The sequence below is a fragment of the Taeniopygia guttata genome, chromosome 20 (genome assembly GCF_048771995.1).
Source record: "Taeniopygia guttata chromosome 20, bTaeGut7.mat, whole genome shotgun sequence".
NCBI classification, from domain to species: Eukaryota; Metazoa; Chordata; class Aves; order Passeriformes; family Estrildidae; genus Taeniopygia; species Taeniopygia guttata.
Window position 1 is genome coordinate 9,251,772 of NC_133045.1, and position 17,577 is coordinate 9,269,348.

The window sequence follows — 17,577 nt, forward strand, 5'->3', positions numbered from 1 at the left end:
AATGAGCAGGGACATCTTCCACTATCCCAGGTTGCTCCAAGCCCCGTCCAACCTGGCCTTGGACACTTCCAGGGATGGGGCGGCCACAGTTGCTCTGGGCAACCTGTGCCAGGGCCTCTCCACCCTTACAGGGAAGAATTCCTTCCTAACATCTAATTTAAATCTACTCTCTTTCAGTTTGAAGCTTTTGCCCCTTGTCCCATCACTATGGCAGTTCCAGCAATCCCTCAGAAGTCCCTCAGGTTTTGAAGAGTCCTTCACCCCACAGGTGGGATGCTTTTGATGATATCCTGTGGAGGTTTAGGAATCTGATCTACTTGACAGAAAACAAATAGCCTAAAGCAGTTATTCTGAGGTAAAACTTTATTTTAGGAACATCCTATATGTCCTAGGAGTAGCAGAGTTAGTCTTCCATCTCTTCAAGTTTACACCTGGGAAACTTTTCAGCCAGAAATAGTCAAGAGTTGCTATTCTGGATGTTCAGAACTGTTCAAAACAAATAAAAATAACCCTCTAAAGCACAGAACAGATTTCTGATCTCTGCTGCCTTAGACCTGTGGGACTTTGCTGGAGAATAAACTCCCACAGATTTCATTTGTTTTAAAAGAATATAGGTGCTAGATTTGGAAGTAAATCTGCTCTGTTTTTGTTTAAGTGGCTGCTATTGTTTGCTCTGCTCTTTTGGGAAGGAATGACTCACCACCTGAAATCAGTATGTGCCCAGAAAAGGTTTCAATTTAACTAAAAAGTCAACAAAATTCATCTCCAAGCAACTACAGACGATTTATGATGTCAGGTCTCATTTGTGGAAATACAGAATATAAAAACGCTTCCCTCCCCCAGCCAGAAGGAGTTGTAATTCTTAAAGGAAATAAAGCAAACAAGGGAGCTTGAGCTAACAGCACCAAACTGTAGGATAATCTGCAGGATTATCCTTTAGGTATTGATCTCAAGAAAAAGAGGAGCAGCTGCAGAATCCTCTCAGGGCAAAATAATTGTGTCTGAAAGCTTGTTTGCCAACTGATCTGTATCCAGAGCAAAGGAATTATTTTGGCCTTTGGAGGGGCAGGGGAAATGTCAGACACAATAATTTCGTTTGCTGCTGGGATGATGCTGGGAAAGCCTCGTTACCTGCTGAGGTTTTGTACCACTGAATTTCCTCTCAAAATATGGCTTTTTAAATTTTTACTCCTTGGAAAAGCCATGCTGTCCTGGTGTCTTCGCAGCTGTTTCATGGAGGGAAGTGATTTCACTCTGCAAAATCCTCCTGGAACTGCTGGAAATGAGTGTTCAGAGTCCTCTGCTCCCTGATTCCCCATCCTGTCCCACTGTGGTGGGAACAGCAGTGTGACACTGGCGTGGCAGAGTCCCTGTGAAGCACAAAGGATGCTCCAGGCGGGCTCAGAGGAGCGTGGGCAGAGCTCAGATCTGGGTGGTGCTGGCTGCCAGGCTAAACTGAGCTGATATTTAGGCTGGGACTGTGAAATTGGTGTTTTATGCTGAGTGTGGCAGAACAGGGCTGTGGGAGGGGGCAGCTGGAGCAGGGATGTGCTCAGCCCAGCATCTGGGAAAGATGCTCTGTGCTCCCTTTGTGCCAGGCAACAAACCTGGCTCTGTTGCAGCCCTGAGGCTGGAGGAAGGCAGAGCAGGAAGGAATATTGCCTGTCCTGGAAGTGGGAGCACTACAAAGCCTGCATTGAAGGAGGGGGATGAACTGAGAGGGTCCTTTTAGTGCTTGGAAACCTTCCTGAGTGAGTCTGAGGCGCTTTGGAGTTGCCTTTGCTTGCTGAGGGGTGCATTGACAGGGCCTGACCTCATTTCCCCTGGAGCACAGACCCCTGTGTATTCCCCCTGCTTTATTAATCCACAAACTCTGTCACTCCTCTGTTTGTTTGAGCAAGATCCCCACGCATCTCTGCTGAGTGGGGCTTGTCCTGCTCTGTTTCCTTGTGCATCCCCAAGCCAAACCATCTCAAAACTAACTTCAGAGTCATTTATTATTGTTCTTTTCAACCCACCCTCGCATTAGATTGGATCCCTTTGAGCTCTGCAGAATGAACCTTGTTGTCAGTTTTATGACAGTTCTGGCCTGGGTGGCTCCTTTGGGAAGCCAGTGCTTGCTCTGGCTCCTGCTGCAAATCCTTGGTCACCTGAGGTCTGTGTGTCCCCTTGTCATTTCTCCTTGGCTGGAACAGCTCTGCCCTGCCCTTTTGGTGTGGTTTGACTTCCTCTCTCCCCTCTCTTGAGTGAGAAGGGACCCTCTCCATCCAACCCACCACCCGAGTTGCACAGGGAAGGAGAAACAGCAGATCCAAAAGCTGCCTGGGGAGGATGAATGTGCCACTTAATCATGCAGAGGAAGCCAAAGATGATACAGAACGGGAATTTTGACTCTAAGCCAGGAAGTTACTCAGCCATTCTGCTCCTCTCTCCTTTCCTCCTGCAAAGGCTCTGCATGGCACCCAGGGAGATGCAGATGTAGGGATTCCTCCATTTGCCATCAGCTACTCCTGGAAGAAGATATGCAGGAGACTGAAGATGTTGGTGCTCCTGGAGGAGGAACAGGACTGAAATCCCATCTGAGTTTGCAGAGCAGTTTTCAGAGTTGAGGGGGATGGCACTGAGAGGATTTTGTTCCCTCATGTCATTGCATCTGACCAGGAGGCCAGGGTAGGGGAGGTGAAGACCAACCTGCTTCAAAAACACCATGTAAGAGCTTTCAGTTCTGGGTGAGTTTTTGGGAGAAAGGAGGAAGGCCAGGCATCTTCCTGGACACCCAGCCCTGGGCGTGCATCTCTTGTTTCCAGTGTTTTGGTATGGCAGATCTCTATTCCACTAGGACTTTGGGAGAAAATCCCTGGGGACACAAAAATCACGTTGGAGTGGGACAGTGTGGTGATGGGGACCAGGGTCACTGGGGTTCAGGGTGCTCCTCACAGCAGGGAAGGACTTTTTGCAGTGACAAATTATGTTACAGTGAGCTCATGGGCACTCTGTGCTCCCTTCCCCGGGACCCTGTGACTCTGATCAAGATAACCCTGGACCCCTCCTTCCTGCCCCAACAGGGTTGGTGGAGAGCCAGGGAAGCCCACCCTGTCCAAAGTCTATATAGACCCCTGATATTTTGCTCTTTTGCCCTGTTCTCCACAAGGACATCACAGAATAAAGAGAGCTGAACCAACAATCTCGAGGTAAGAGCCTCTTTTGGAAATCTTTGCCATCTCCTGATATTCCTCCCCTCAAAGCCTCAGATCTCTGGGCTAGCCTGATTATTCAAGGGGCTGTGTGAGGGGGGGAAGGTCAAAATTAGTGCTGGAAACCCAGCTCAAAGAAGCCCCAGGGCGGTGCCTGAGGGGGCTCCAGCCTTTGTCCTCCTACTTCAGCCAGGGAGAAACTGCTGAGCAGGACACGCTGTGCAGCACATCAAGCTTCAGGCTGGCTTTGGACCTCTTCTGAGGGAGAAGATTTTTAGAGAGGGGACTCAATCTCCCGTTCCAGTCTCTGGGATGTGTGTCACTGCTGTGCCATGGAGTTATTTCCATCCTGCCTGTTGATCCCTGTGCCGGCCGCCCTCACATCAGTAGATGGCAGCAGCTTCCCGGGAGCTGGTGGACTGGGAAGAGCTGTGCTAGACACTGGAGTGTCGCCCTGATTCTTAAGATTTTCTAAAGCCTTCTGAGTTTACATGCTGTTAGAAAACTTTCTTACACAATTTTTTATAAACAACATATTGTTTTGCATTCCTTCATAAGGGTAGAGAAACTTGATGTACTAGTGGTTTGTCCAATGTCTTTGGAGAGGTGGCACATTCACTCTGCAATCCACTGTCACCTTTGGAAATGTATAAAAGTTGGAGTCAGAAAATAAACCCTTCTTTACCTTGCAAGTAGCAGTGGCTCGTGTTGTACTTTTGCATGTCCTGTAGCAACACTGGAGTTCAGTCTTTCCCTCCCCTGCCTTCCCCTGGCTTCAGCCCAGCCTCCTGCCACTCTCCTGCTGTAGATGGCAGCAGGAAAAAGATTTTCCTATTTCTTTGTGACTTCTGCTCTGAGTAGTATTTTCCTGCTGCTGGCTCTGGGTTTTTGGGTCAGCTCAGAGCCCTGGCTGATCACTTTGAAGGCTTTGATGAATGGGTTGAGAGAATTTGCGTGTTCCTGCTTCCAGCAATCTGCATGGGAAACACCTGCAAGTGTCCAGGGGGATGTGAAAGGGGGAAGCTCCCAGCAAACCACACGTCACAGCAGTCCAAAAGTTGTGGTACAAACTGGTGCCTCACAGCCAGGAGGGTAAAGTGGCTCCTGGGAAAGGAGACAGGGTTTAAACAAGAGTTGTGCAGGCAGAGAGATTTTGCCATTTCCATCCTTGGATGTTTTCAAAGCCTGACTGGAAAAGGCTCCAACATCCTGAGTTACCTTCAAACCCCGGTCAGAAAGGATATCCAGAGGTTTTCTTGGCAGTCACCTCTCTGACTTTGTGCTCTGCTGTGCTGGTCACACTCAGCTGGGTAATGTACCATGGTTTTCAGTGCCTTGTAGGTGATCGCATCGTCTGTGACCCCTTCTTGAGCTGGGGTAGATGAGTCTTCAGAAACTCCATCCAGGCTGTTTGACACCTCACAAATAACAGTCTGTGTGTCCCAGGTGTGTCTGTAGGACCCTGAGGCCACGTCCATCCAACCACCCGTCCACTCACCCACCCATCCACCCACCCATCCATCCATCCATCCATCCATCCATCCATCCATCCATCCATCCATCATCCATCCATCCATCCATCCATCCATCCATCCATCCATCCATCCATCCACCCATCCATCCACCCATCATCCATCCATCCATCCATCCATCCATCCATCCATCCATCCATCCATCCATCCATCTCCCAGGTACAGCCATAAACCTTCCTGAGGTGCTTTTGAGACTCTGTTTGGTGAATTTTTTTTCAAGTTTCACTCTTGATCAATGTAACTAGAGTTTAGCAAGCTGATGCCATAAGGAACTTGGGTCATTTGAAGAAAATACCTTGCACCGGAGGAGGAAATCTCACTGTGGCTCTTGCCAGCTAGAAAGAGAAATCTAGATGAAGGTGAATCACAGAAAACGCTGCCTTGAAATGAGAGCTATTAGCTATTAGAGCAACTCATGAGGAGAGAATATTTAGGCTATTTAATGCACCATAAATTACACAGGAATTCTCCTGCTTTAACTCAGTAGTCATTTGATTTAAATCTGCTTCTCTCCCCAGCTTCCTATAATTACAGCATAGCTACCAGCCACATCCCAGCCACCTGCAGTGCCTGTTCCCAGTGAAAGGGACTCCCAGATGTTCGACACCTCTCGGCACAGGGTCCCACATCTTTGGGGTCTCTGTGGTGGAGCTGCCGAGTCCCACTCCCGCCCCGCCAGCGGCTCTTGAACCGCCCGGCTGCTTTTCACTCTGCCTCTCTCTTTGTGGAGCTGGGAAAGCATCCAGAGCAGCTGTGTTAGGACCTGTCAATCTCAAATTGCAAAGTCATAAGGAGGGAAAATAATCATCGTAATAATAATAATAATAAAGTCATCAACTTGTCTTACTCTCTAACAGAAAAAAGGTTTTGGTTGGAGGTTTGCATTAGCTATAATTTTCTCCAAGCTGATTTCTCTCTGTGATGCCACTATACAGCCTCTAAACGATGCTCAGGCGAAATCTCCTCTGACATTCATCTCTCACAGAGCTCATCCAGAAACAAGAGGCCTTTTCTTCACTTTATTCAGCATTGCCACGACTCGGTTGCCAAGGCATCAGCCTTTGATTCCTGCAGTTTGGCTCTCCCCAGCCATGCCCCACACTTCCCCATCACTGACTGGTGAGTGCGGCCACCCCAGCACGGGTCCTGCAGCCCATGGCACCGTGTCCCCAAGGTGGGACATCTGCCTGCACCTCCCAGCCTTGAGGGGCTCTTTCCTTGGCCTGATATCGGGACCTGCCTTCAAGCCTGATTTGTCAAGGGCTAAAATGCAGGGAGAAAAGACTCTGGAAAAATATTTTGTTAAAACTTGTGCATTTATGGGTGTTCAGCAAAAATCAGCTTAATTCTCTGGCTGAATGGAAGGGCTGGTCAAGAAGACCCCAAGGCAGGGCTCATGAAGCCCTTGATGGGTCAGGAGCAAAAGTGTGGCTGTTGTAAACTCTCCTGTCTGCTCACTCTCACAACCACACCACCTTCACCCCCTCAAGCACATCTGTCCTCAAACACCCTGGGATTTCTGGAAAAACAGTATCTCATTGCATAACCCCCTGTCCTGGGTCAATCAGTTGTTCAAGGTCTGAGCTGACCTTGGATATGAGAGCTCTCTTAGCAGCCCCTCTAAGCCCCTCATCCCCACACTGCTGCTAAAACTGCCACTGTTTTAACACTCTGAATCCAAGTGTGATCCATGGAAAAAGGTGTTTCTCCTTTTCTGGTTTTCCACCAAAAGAGAAAGAAACATGTTCTAAGCTACACAGCATGCCAAGGGAAAAGAGTGGAGGGAAGGGAGTTGGGAAGGGACTGAGAGTGAATCTTGATGCCTTTAAGTCACTCAGATGAAGTTCATTTCTCCTTGTCTGTACAAGGTTGGACTCTTTGCATTTTCATGGTAAATTTGTTTACCGAGCCGTTGTTGAAATTCTGGAAGCAGAGAAAATGCATTTGCTCCATAACCTTTCCGGATCTGACAAGTCCTATAAAATCTATTAAAGCCTTTAATGAAATCCCCGCTCGGAGCCAGCTCCCATGAATGAATGTGGAATCGGAATTTAAATTAAAATGTTGTTTTTGTAGTCTGTGGGCTTTAGCCTTGACAGAAATTAAAGGGACAGTTCACATTTTGGGGTCTGTTGCTTTCTCCCTGCAGTTTTTTACTACCACAAAAAGACTCTTCTTGCAGAGGATGGGTGTTTGAAGCTCTTTTCCTCCTGCTGAGCCTGTGGCCAGTTGTGAGCACTCAGCTGCAAGAGCAAAACCTGCTATACTGAATAATCTTAATTAGAAATGAGTAAATTGTTTAATAGGCAGCACTGTCCTTTAAACAGGACACAGAACTCTCGTTAGCAAATGGAGGGGTTTTGGGTCCAATCCCCACTCTGAGGAGCAGGGAGCTGGCCTTGCTGCAGGGATAACCACAGTGCCCATGTGGGCAAGAGCATCCTCAAACACTTCCCTGTCCCCCTGCCATCAGCCTCCCGGGGACACGCTGTGGCTCAGCCCACGAGCCTTGGCACTGTGGAGACACTCCCAAGAGCCTGGTGTAAATCCGCTGGCTGTGCTTGGCTTTGCCTGCCCAAGGATTTAATTTCCATATGTAAATACAGGAAATTTGCAGGGAGTGTGCAAGCAGTTCTTTATTTTTCATCTCTTCTGCACTGAGCAAGGAGAAGTGTCCCACAGTCCCAACATGTGTCTGAGCATGGAAAGAAAAGTCTGCTCAGGGCTTGGATCTCCTTCTGCTGAGCTTTGACCCTGCTCCAGCCTGGCCCAGAATAGCAGCAGCAGGCCAGGGTTATCTGGGTCTCTAACTCCTTCCCCCAGTGAAAATTTGCCAGGGTTTGCTGCGTTTGGCTTCCCAGGGAGTGATGCCACCAGCTGTCCTCGCTGCCTCTTTGGGTATGTGTTTTCCAGCAAGAAGTGACAAAAGTCTGCCTTTGTTTCCTCATACAGGTTTGCTCTTTTTTGGCATATTTTGTATTTACATATTTGCCCACAACTGAATCAGCTCTTTCCATTTTCTGCAAGGAATCTTTATCAGCTCTGGGAAGAAACATCCATCCTCCTTTCCTAGGAGCCAAAACTGTTCCAGCTCTGGAGATCCCCAGCTGCAGCCACTCATCCCTGGGCTGGGACCTCACCCCAGGGGGCTGCAAAGGTACCCAATTCACTTCATTTGGGGGATTTGAGATTCTATTTACTCTTCTCACAGCTTGCAACTCCTTCTGTTTATGTTTCTCCCTTTGCAAGGGTTATTTTTTATCCAGAGGGGCGTTTTGGCCTGGATTTATGCAATGTGATGGGCTCCTCTTGCCAGGTTCAAGAGTCCTCACCCAATGCCTCCAAACAAATTGAGGATGCCTTGTACCCCATGGTCCCACGGGCTCGAGTGTTACTCAGCTGCTGCTTTATATCCTTTCCATGCAGGCTGATTCCAGAAACACTTTCCCCATCCCCAAGCCTGCTCTGGTCAGTGTTAGACTGCAGGCTCTCAGCACAGGACAGTGACTGTTGTGAGCAAGGCATTAGGAGAAGGGTGGCAGACCACAAAGAAGTGCATAATAAACACATGTAAACAGTCATTTGGTTCATGGCTGATAAACTTTCATGGTCCATTTTACTGCTGTGTGTGCACAGGAGGAGGGCTCAGGATGCTGCTGGCTGTGGACCAGCCCTCTCCCCTCTGTCCTGCAGGAGGTTTGGCTGGGGTACCAAGTCATGAATCTCAGAATGGTTTGGGTTGGAAGGGACCTTAAAAGGCCATCCCACCCCATGCCAGGGACACCTTCCATTATCTCTGGTTGCTCCAAGCCCAGTCCAACCTGGCATTGGACACTTCTAAGGATGGGGCAGCCACAGCTTCTCTGGGCAGTTTGTGCTGGAGCCTCAGCACCCTCACAGGGAAGAATTTCTTCCTAATATCCAATCTAAATGCTGATCCCTGTCTGTGGGAAGCCATTCCTCCTTGTCCTGGCCATGCCCTTGTCCAAAGCTCCTTTTGATCTCTCTTGGAGCCTGCTTAGGCACTGGAAGGGGCTCTAAGGCCTTCCCAGATTCTTCTCTTTTCCAGGCTGAGCACACCCAGCTCTCAGCCTGGCTCCAGAACGGAGCAGCTCCAGCTCTTGTAGCATCTTCATGCCCTCCCCTGGACTCCAGCAGGTCCCAATCCTTATGCTGGGGGTTCCCAAGCTGGACACAGCACTCCAGGTAAAGTCATGGACTCGTTTGGACCATGCACTGGTTCCTCTGGCCTGGGATCCAGGAAGATCCAAAATGTGGCAGGAGCCAAAGAAAAAGGGAGATTTCTGCTTGGGAGATAGCACAGAGAGAGGTTTCATTCTGCAGGGTTCTCAGCACCTGAACAGCAGAGGAGGAAGCTCATCTTCCAAGGAAGCTGCTGGTGTTGAAACCTCCTTGGGCCAGAAGAGCAGCAGCGGGCAGGAGATCCTCCAGAAGGCGAGAGCCTGTTTTCAGTACAGGAAAGGAGGGAAACTCATTAGTGCAATGTGAAGTGAAACAGAAAATGCCTAAAATTGTTGGCAAAATGACAGGAAGAGGGAAGAAAATGCTCTTTCCATGTCAATGTCTTGCTGGAAGGATGGTGAAAAGTTTTCTCCTTGTTCCTTTTTCTTTAACTCAGGTTATTACAAAGCAATCCATGATGTTACTAAGAAAAAAAAAATCATTAAGTTTCACTTTGAAAATGTCAAAACAAAATGTTTTGGCATTTCTGAAGTGAAACATTTCATTAAAAATGCTGCATCTGAGTGTTTTGACATTTTTAAAATTCACTCTCCTCCTCCTCCCATTTTCTCAGACTAAATTTGTTAATATTTTTAGTCCTTATAAAACTTAATTTCCCAGAAAACATAGTAGTACTGAAAAAATGAATTGCAGATTTGTGTATACTGAAAGCTGTGAGCAGTGGGTAACCTGGGCAGCCGAGCTGAGGTTGCCACTGTCTTCAACCTCGGCTGTCACTTCTGTGGTGCAAAAGGATTGTGCAATCATGGGATTGTGCAGTGAAAGCTTTATTCCCTTTTGATTCCTTGGGAGCCAGAGCGGTAGGAATACCTGACATGCAACATGGGGAGTGGAGCTGGGGCAGGTTGGGAGCTGGGTGATGATGCTGATGCCCCTTTCCCTTCCTCCTTCTCCCTTTTGGCACCACTGGTTCAAGCAGTGGCTGCCTTGGAACACTAAAATAACTGCAGGGAATTGTCCTGGTGCTTCATCCAGGGGAGTGTGTGGGGGTGGAAGAGGGAAAACAGCACAGCAATACAGCAGGGTGGGCTGTTTCTGAGTGTTTCCCACCTGGCAGCAGCCAGCACCACCCTTCCAACCCCCTGGCACACCCTGGGCATGCACAGGGCCCCTCCAGCCAGAGCCAACTGCTCAAAATCGCGCCGAGTCAAATGCCATCAAAAGCTGCCTTTCAAGTGATGCTTTTTGCGCAGGGGAGGGAAGAGCTGGCAGGACATGTCACTTGTGGCAGAGTGTGACAGTCACCTACAAAGGCTCGAGGTGCTTGTCAAAGGGGCTGGGGAAGCCTCTGAAGCCAAGAGATGCTTTCAAGAGGAGAGCGCTCTGTGCGCACCCTGTCACTCGGAGATGAAAGGATCCGAAAGGATCCAGGCTCTGCTGCATTGCTCCTTGCTGCAGCCCCAGCAATTGCACACCCTTTCCCTGCCAGAGCCTCAACACTGCCTAAATTAAAGGGGAAAATGGAAGAAAATGTGGAGGTTTTATATCTGGGTTCAAAGCCCCTGGCTCCAGGAGTTGGGGTGTTGATGGGCACAGCCAATACAGGCTCAGGGTAGTGCTGCTGCCTCGGCTGGTGCTGCTGGATGAGGGGAAATCGAGTCAGTTCACCCCTGATCCTCTGGTCAGGAACCTGCTGGCAGCCAGACCAGAGTCCCACCAGCAGCTCCTGCCGCAGGAGAGGCTCACACCGAGTTCCAGGTGGGGGTGATGGAATATGGCACTTGTGCTCTCAAACACGAAGCACCTGGCCTAGTGCAAAGTGTCCCTGCTGCTGGCACGGGCTGGGATCGAGATCATCTCTAAAGACCCTTCCAAACCAAACCATTCCAGCATTTCTTTGGTGACTAGCTGCCTTCTCAGGGCTGCAATGACTTTGTCCTGCATCAGTGTGCACTCGACCTCTGCAGAAATGACCTTTGAAGGTCCCTTCCAGCCTACCCCAAGCTTTACTGTGCTCATCCAAGCCCGCCTGTCTCCTTGGAGCCCTCCACTTCTCTTTCCTAAACAAACATTAAGAAAATAAGGCGGAAGGGAGGTGGTGGTTCAGGAACATAAAGTCCCACAAAGAAAATTATCTCCCTTTCACTTGAGTTTTTTGAAAGCTGCTGGGTTGCAAAGGCGGTTCTGTTGATTGCAGTTTTAGTCCCTGATTATGCAGTAATGGAAGCATCAGAAATCATCAAGCTTCCTTCCTCAATTTGAGTTTGCCCTTCATCCCGTGGTTTCAGACTAAGGATAAAATGGTCATTTGGAAGAGGAAGGAAGGAAAAAAAAAAACCAACACGATATTGTTTATCTCCCTTAAAGTCACAGCTCTTTATTTGCCATTCCCGTTTTACAGCTTGGCCATTTGACAGATCAATTAGCAACTGCCTTGTTCAGGAGCAATAAAACCTTTCAGAGGGAAACTTTTCCCCAGGCTGAAAACTACTTCTCTGTCCTTCTAAAGAAAGAGGAAAGGTCAGGTGGCTCCTCAGACCAGGAATTCCCAAGTAAGAAGTTCACAGAGGGTTTCAGAGGGGCTGTCACCCCCTGCTCAGTGGGCTCTGGGCTGAGGGTTGGCATCAGTGTGCAAGAAATGAAATCAGAAAGTGAAAAGAAGAGGAAAGCACCTGCAGTGGGAGGCTTTATTGAACCTGCCCATCCTCTCCCTTTCAGTGTGTTCATTCTCTAATGGTTGGGATCACCTGGGTAGGGACTAAGCAGTTAAACCACTGCATTAGGTTCATTCTTTTCGGGGCAAAAGTACAGCTTGTATTTTAAAGCTTATATATGTGCACATCTATTTAGCCACAAGATTTACAGACATTTGTGTAGATAAGGGTGATCCAAAGTTCACAAAACAGGGCCAAAATTAAGGCAAACCCCAATTTTAGGGGTTGCAGCAGAACAAAACCCCTGGATTTTGGGGTACTGGAGCTGCTGAGAGTGACTGTGCCACCTCGGCACCTCATTTCTGGGGAGAAGGTGGAGCTTTGGCCGTCCTGCCATTCCTGGGAGACTGCTCCTGTTCTTGTGGTGCCCCGGGCAGCTGATGGGTCTGCACCTCTCACAGGGGCTGAGCACTTTTCTCTCTCTTGTATTCTTTTTTTTAAACTCCAATCTGTTTGCACTTCTCCCCCCTCCCCATCACCATCCCTTAGGCCTTCTGGGGAAAGAAAGAAACAGCCTCTCTGTTTTTAATCAACCTAATTAGTGTATCTTTAATACAATTAGAGGGAAATTTTACTGCTCCCCCCCTCCCCCTGTATCAATTAAAGCCCCACAGTTGCAGGGTAAATTTTTAATCCATTTAGGACCATCTCCCCCAGCCCCACATCCCCCTCCTCCTCCCGCCTGGCAGAGTGTTGCTTCCTCCTCCGTTTTCTTTGGGAGTCTGTTCAAACAGCACATTGTGAGGAGTAAATAAATTACTCTCTGCCCCCTTGCCCTCTCCTCCACGGCAGCCGGCCCCGTTCCAGGCAGCTGCCCTGATTGTGGGGCAGGCGCAGGGGGGAAGGGGCTCGCACAAAGCCGGGGCTGCACGCTCCGGGTCAGGGGGGGTCGCGCTGTTCATCCTCCTTTCTTCTCTTCTTCGTCCCCTCTTCTGCATCTTGATGGGGTTTATTTTAATTTATTTTTTTTTTTTTTTTTCAGATCTGGCGGTGGTTGAGGATTAGTGTCTATTTTTTTGTGGCATGTTTACACCCTCTCCAGTGGGTTTTTCTCCCCTGAAGGGGTCTCGGTGGGGTGGTAAGTTATGGTCCTGCTTCAGTGGTTGTGGCTCCTGTCCCCATGATATTGCATGGGGAGTTGTGGGGTCTCAGTGAGCCTGGCTGCCTCCCTACCCCACTGCCATTCCCATGTGGAAAGAGCCTTGGGCTTAGCTAAATTTGGAGTGAACAGCCCCATGGCAGCACCTACAGACCACATGGCTCAGCCCCATCCTGCCCTGCACCCAGCCAGAGCAGCTTGGGGAGCACAAGGAATCTGCAGGTGGAGCAGCACCTAAATAACCAGAGCGTTTTCTCGGGTTTAGGGGCTTTTTGTGTAATAAACACAGATGGCTGCTGGATCTGCAAATTGAAAACCACCAAATGTGGCATCCTGCAGTTGGAATCACAGAATTTTCCATCTCTGCTCCTCTGAAGCTCCCCAAATGGTTCCTGCCTGGGATGCTTCACTTCAGTTTCTGCAGGACTTGAGGAACCAGCCCAGAGAGCTGCTTAATTAGTGCATGTTCATTTGCAGGCTCCTGAGATAGACTGGGGGCTCTGGGCTGGGTACCTGAGCATGGCACCCTGAGGGGATGGAAGCTGGGAGGGAACCAGGGAGGAGAAGTCAGGGTCTCACCTTCTCCACTCTTCACGTGTGGGTGTAAGAGCTCATTCCCAGAGGTGTGAGGGAAACTCTGGGTGCTGTGGGGACAGGGGCTGACCCTACACAGTGCCTGGCTGGTGTCCCAGCACGGGGTGGTGGCCTGGCAACCCAACCACAGCCAACAACTGAGCTGTCCTCCTGAAAGTCCTGCCAGTGGCTCGTTATCATCATGCAAACACAATTAGCAGCTTTGCTGCTGCCTTTTCGAGGTAGATGAGTGAGACTTCCCCTCTCTGAATTTCTCCCCAGCTGGCCCACAACTACAAGGTCCTGCCTTTATGGATCACCGAGTCCCTGCGCTTTCTTAATGAACCTGTGTTTAATGCTTGACTTCTCTGTGTCATGTTTAATTACAGCAGCTGTAACTTCCTCGTTGGCTGGCTTGAAATAATATCTAAGTGCTTCTGAGCTTTAGAGCCTTGTTATTCTTCTATAATTAGAGTTTTAAGGCTGGTGTGAGCCATCTCTGTAAAATAGGCAGCCATTTGCCAGGCATGCTTAGTGCCAGGCTTCAGGTTTCCCAAAGATGGGAAAGAGAAGCTGTTAATTAAACCTGGCAGGTTTAGGTGGAAGGAGAGGTGTGCCTGGGGTGCAAGAGGTGGCAGCCATTGATCTGCAGCTTGCTGGCACTGGAGCATCTTGCTGAGCATTTCAAAACTCAAATGTCATCAAGGGATAGACACAGAACTGTTCCTCAGGGTGTATCAGACACAGGAGCATGGGGTTTCTTTTGCTTCTGGTTGAGTTTGCCTCCTTTCATCTCTGAATCTGCTGCTTTTCCCCTGGGAAGGGCTGGGGTTGGGGAAGGTTTGGGGTCCCCATTGTCTCTTCACGTCCCCTCTGCTTCAGTGTGTGTCTGGTGACCCTCCTGGGAGCAGGGATGAGCATCAGCCTGCGTGAATGATCTTCGAGACCTGGGGTGACACGAGGGGTGAGACAGCAGCCAACTCGCAGAACAAGTGGCCTTTTAGGACCTGCCAGCTCGGGAGAGAAGGGGGCTTTGAGCGGGTAGAGAGCAGCATTTACAGCACATCTGCACTCCCACAGAGGGGCCCGAGTGTTCCTCCTCCCAGCCTCCCCCTCTATCTTTGCTGCCTTTTAAAGGAAGGGTTTCATTCCAGCAAAAGGGAAGGGATTGATGCTTTTTTCTTCACTTTCTCTTCAGGTATCTGTGTTGTTGAGGCAGCTGCAGCAGAGGTCGAGCATGCAGACACACAGCCCAGCTGGAGGGGCTTGTGCTGGCTGTGGTGGGGGACTGAGCCCAGTGACCCCCCCAGCTCTGTCCTTGCTCTGTCTGGGGGTCTGGAGCTTCCTGGGGGACACAGGGACTCCTTGGCCCAGGAGTGGCTCCTGCCCTGGTGGGTATGGTGCGTTCCAAATTGTTCTAGAGCCAGTGCAACCCTGAGAAACAAGGTGAGAAGAGCTCACATATATCTATATTCTCAAATAACTTTTCTGGTTTATATTAAACTCACACACTTTTTAAATTCCCACCAACTGGAGGGTCTCATTACCCCAGATGAGGCAGAAAAAGCCCCAGCCTGTGATGGATTTTGAGCCACCTCACTCAGTGAGGGTGAGGCTCAGCTCAGTGGGGGTGAGGATTGAGCCCCAGACCCCACAGTATGGGACAGAAATTTGGGAATAGACTGAGCTGCAGGTCAGGGAAGCACTGGGCTCACAGGCCTGGGGCAGCTGCAGGCAGGACAGCCCCTGGGCCACAGCAGCTCCTCAGTGTGGCTTAGGGAAGGGCTGTCCCCTCATCCCTTCAGAAAGCTGCCCCCTCGCAGAAAAGGACAGCCTGCTGATCCATCCTTCAATTGGGATTAGTTAAAAAAACCCAGGGAAATCCACCCTGATACATCCATTTACACTGCAAACTCTTCCCTGAAGCATCTGCATTTGGAGGCGAGATCCCAAATCCATCGGGGCTCAGGATGAGGCCACAGCACAGGACTTTGCACTCGTGGCCACGGAGAACCTCATCTCCTCCCAAGATCCTCACGGAGTACTGAGTATTAAGAGGGCTTTTTCCAGCGAGAAGGGGATGGTGAGGAGTGACAGCCTCTGAATTGCAATTTGAAACGTTTACAGCCCAGTCAATCCTAATTCATTATTAGCTGTAATTGTTTCAAAGAAAGTGTCCACTGTTATGTAAAATGCAGTCCCAGATGCTGCTAATGGTCCAGGCTCTCTGATTGCTGTAATTTGCAAAGCTTTCGCCTTTTTTTTAATCCCCTCCCTCTGTAGTTATGATGTGCCTTTTATGAGCCAGCGAGGAAGAAAGAGAAAAGCAGCCATTAGAGGAAAATAATAATGTTGTACCTGAAAGGCCATTAGTGAGTCTCCTATAGAAGTATGCATCTGGTCTGTGCCCGATGCTCCCTCACACCAGGACACTGCCTGGGGACTCTGGGGTGGGGACACATGAGGCTGGGGACAGCTCTGCTTGCAGGGACAAGGGCTGCAACCCGAGCGTGCAGCCCAACGTGGTGCTGCCCTCACCGTCAGGATCTATCGATACCAGCATGCCTCAAAATTCATTTTCACGATTAATTTTCATCATTAGAGATGGATGTGTGGATGGGAAATTAGCTGGGGTGGAGCAAATTTTGGCTGGCAAATTTATTGTGGGGGGTGATGGTTTCTGGTGAGGGGGGTTTTAATCTCTTTTTGACATGAAGGAAACACCCAATTCCCATTGGCAATCTCTGATTCTCCTTTGTGCAAAGGCAGAGCCACCGGGATGTCTCTCACCAGGACACCCAAGCTGTGAGCTGGGGGGCATTTCAAAGCTCTCATGACTTGCTGTCTTTCGCCTGCACCTCTGCTTTCAGCTCAGGTGTTTGTTTTAGCCTGTCTGTGTCGATCCTGTCACCAGGAGCTTCTTAAGTCCATAATATCAACCTAATTTAAGGATGGCTTTACTTGATGAGACAGGTTTCAGCCCCTGCTGTGTGCGGAGGAAAGAAATGAAGGTTGATTTGGTGTTTCCATCACACCCTAGCCGAGTCTGAGCTCCCATGGGATGAGGCATGATCCTTGGGCTGAGTTTGTCAGTGCAGTTTGCCTGGATGAACAGCACTAGATCTGCAACTGGGATCAGACAAAGAGGCAGTTTTAGCTCTTTTGGGGGCTATTTTTAGAAAAAAAAAAAAAAAGAGAATAGACTAGACTAGGCATAGAATAGAATAGAATAGAATAGAATAGAATAGAATAGAATAGGATATTTCAGCTGTAATGGACTTGCAATGATCATCTAGTCCAGCTGCCTGAATAACACCCAAATTTACTGTGAGCAAACCTAGAGGGTGTGAAAGCTGAGTTGGAGCCCAGCGTCCACCCCATGCCTAGCAGATGCTGTGTCCGTAAATTATCTGGGAGAGGAATGCTCCATGAATTATGCTGGGATTTCCCTCGTTCCGAGGCCAGGCTGGGGGAGCAGCAAAGGGCAGGAGGAGCGAGTCGGGGCGGTGGGGAGGGCGGCTGGTGGGAGGGGAGCGCTGCCCTTTCACCGCTGCTCTCCCGCTGCTCCTCCAGGACTCTCTGCGACCCAGTGTTGACACTTCCCACCAGACAGCGCTGCCCGGCCCCCTGCCCAGCACCCGCTGCCCCAGACAGGCTTTGTCCGGCAAGATTGAGAGGCTGCGGAGCGCCGGCCCTTCCCCTGCGAGGAGGGTGGTCCTGGGGGTCACCGCCGGGGGCACGCAGGGCAGGGCGCGGTGGCATTGTGTGCTCGGGAGCCTCGGGACAGGCCTTTGATAGGGAAAAGGCACGGAGAGCCCATTCCAGCACTTCCCAGCCCCGGCCCCGCTGCCGGAGATCTGGCGGCGCTGCCAAGGCAGGGGATAACTCCTATTCATAGGGAGGGGTTTACACGGGTTAGCACGGGGGCCGTGGGTCTGGCTCTGGCAATTAGCAACGTGCATGGGCTTGGAAGTGTCAATTAGGCTTTTGAGTCATTGTTTACTCATTAACACAAGGTCTCTAATTACCCTGACCTGATGCTATGGGGATGCTGAAGTTGGCTAATCAAACATGTAGAGCCTTCAAAAGGAAATTAGGACTCAGCGTTGAGTGCAAATACCCTTTCCATGGCTAAGCCCGTGTCGCTGGGGGATTTATAACTTCACACTCTCCATCCCTGCGGAGGGCGAGGAGGGGGCAGCGGCTGGCCGGGCTCTCCTGGTGTCTCGCCCGCTGCCGGAGCAGCGGCAGGGCTGGGATGG